Below are 2,643 nucleotides of genomic sequence, written 5' to 3'. Positions count from 1 at the left end.
TCGTTAGGTTAATCCTCAAAGGAGTAACCATGCATGCCTGCCCTTTATAATTCTTGGTAGTTTATGGGGGAAAATGTAACAGTTTTGGCGAACTGTACCGACCACCGGAGTAGAATTGAAAAACCATTTGATTTTCCTGGCGCAGTGTCAGACTGCGCAGGCCGACCTAAACGTGTGTGAGAACAATGTCTCGTGAATGTTTGGAAGAATTATTTTCTATAACCTTATTAACTTTTATTATTTATAACCTAATAAATTAATTTTTCAGGTTATAAATTATTTTCGGATCAAAAATTTCTCGAGTAAATTAAAATTATAAATAATTTTAATATTTAGAAAACTTCTCAATTCATTTCTTCCGTTTTCATAAAACATCTCGATACTCTTTATCATTTTCTTCTACATTTTAAAAAATTTATTGTTTTAATATCCAAGTAAATTAAAACATGACAACTTAAAATAAGACAAAGTTTAATAAATTCTTTTTAATTATTAAATTATAAAATTAATTTGCGATAATAATGTTTACAATTTGTACTAATATCGGATGTGGTTGAGAATTATTAATATATATTCGTCTATAAAATTTAATCCATGAATTTTTTTGGTAGTAAAATCGACTTGCCATTGTCTTTCGCTGATAATTGATGCTTTTTAACATAATCTATAGCCCAAGATTTCTCTTGAAAAATTAATTTTGTGATCTGAAATAATTCCATTAAAAAATTATTCATATGAAAAATTAATTTTGTGATCAGTGCTACCCAAACCACTACTACTACTATTTACACCATAGACTTCTATGCATACTTTTTTCCCGCGAGTTTTAATAGAATTTGTTGCCAATAAACATCAGTGGCGTAATAATAAACACAATGGCGTAGCGAACATAACTGCACCCGGGCCGCGACACTATATTGGCGCCCCCTCCCCCTCCAGAAACAAATTTTGTTTTTCTTGAAAACCATTTGGCTCCCCTCTGCCAGTGGCGCCCGGGGCAAGCTGCCCCATCCTCTGCTGAGAGGTTTTCTTCGTTTGTGAGCGATAGGAAATTCTGAAGTTCTTCAAGACCAGGCAGCCTCAAAGGATTAACCCATCGTGTATAGTCGCCTTTAAAAGTTCAAGCTGCAGAATATCGAAAATTTAGGAAGGCATTGACTCTGAGCAATTAAGCGATACAGCAACGTGTGGTTTATATTGTGTCGAATTATATTACTGTCAAACCAAATTCATATCACATATTTATCATATTTATCAAATCATATTTATCAAAAATGGATAAATATGAAAAGTAAATTTAAATGCCAATAATATAAGTTACTAAATAATCTTTCTATACATCTATTTACGCTAGTATCATAACAATTTGTCGAACGGCCTATGTGTGCTTACCGATTAAACATATCCATTTATGTATACATATAAATTAAAGATACATACCTATCGTATTTTTAATTTTCTTTTAGCAGAGACAAAGAGGAAACTAAAAATAACTATAAAGGAACATATCAGAGCCATAAAAAGAAATTACGCAAATTCGGCTGTAGTAATAAAGAAGGATGTAAAATTGTTTTAGATACGATAAAAATAAAGAAAAAAGAAAGAAACAATTTTAAGAGACAGTTTTACGAACATATTTATAAAAACACAAAACAATGAAATAAATAATAACTTTGGTAGAGAAATCCACCAATCAAGAAGCAGTATTATCGATAACAAAAGCGATAAGATGGAAAATTTATAAAAGGAGTATGCTAAGTAAAAATGTTATTCGTCGTTTGCTGTTGCATTCACAACTAGTGTAGAGTAAAAAGTATTACTTTTTAGCGTTTTAAAACATTATATTTTTATAAATGTGTTTTAACTTTATAAAGATATAGTAGTAATTAACAAAGGTAAAATTGTAAATCATACTAACACATATATATCATTGTCAGGTAATCTGTTATATAGTATAGTGAATTTTTATAAATTTTTTTATAAATAAATTTTTTTTACACCATGTTTTTGTAAACCTGCTGAAGAGGAACCTGAAAATCCGAAACACAAAGAAAGTGTGTACAGGCGAAATACAAGGTGAACAATAAAGATTGATTGTTTTCTCTAAATAAGATTTTTCCCAATTGCAGAAACCGAACACCACTACAATAAGTCCTATTAATAAGCTCTCTCCTAGTAGACATTTATATAACAAACTGTATAAAATCAACACATAAATGCATCTGAAACTAATGCGCAGATGATACGATTTCACGTGCCCCCAAAGTTCCCTATCAGAAATTTTCATTATAAGAGAAGAGCACATTTCAAAATTTACAAGGTCTGTTCAAAAAGTATCGGACCTTTTTTTTCCGCGTAAACCAATGATGCGCGAGAAGCCTCCTTCGGTGGAGTTGTGGAGGGGACAGTCATGCACAGCCCTGAATTTTTTCCCGCCTGCAGGAAGCGTCAGTCGTTGGCAATCGGCCTATGAGTGAGGTCATGTAGTGCGCTCTCGTCGGATTTCACTAAGCTGGAAAATGACTGAACAACGTGAGCAGCGATATAACATCAAATTTTGCCAAAAACCTTGGCGATACCCGAGCGTAAACCATTCGCAAGATTCAGCAGGCTTTCGGGGACGATCCTCGAGGCCAAAAAAAG

The sequence above is a fragment of the Centruroides sculpturatus genome, unplaced genomic scaffold (assembly GCF_000671375.1).
Source record: "Centruroides sculpturatus isolate CEXI.00-Female unplaced genomic scaffold, Cexi_2.0 scaffold933, whole genome shotgun sequence".
Lineage (NCBI taxonomy): Eukaryota > Metazoa > Arthropoda > Arachnida > Scorpiones > Buthidae > Centruroides > Centruroides sculpturatus.
Note: the sequence above shows the minus strand (reverse complement) of the source record.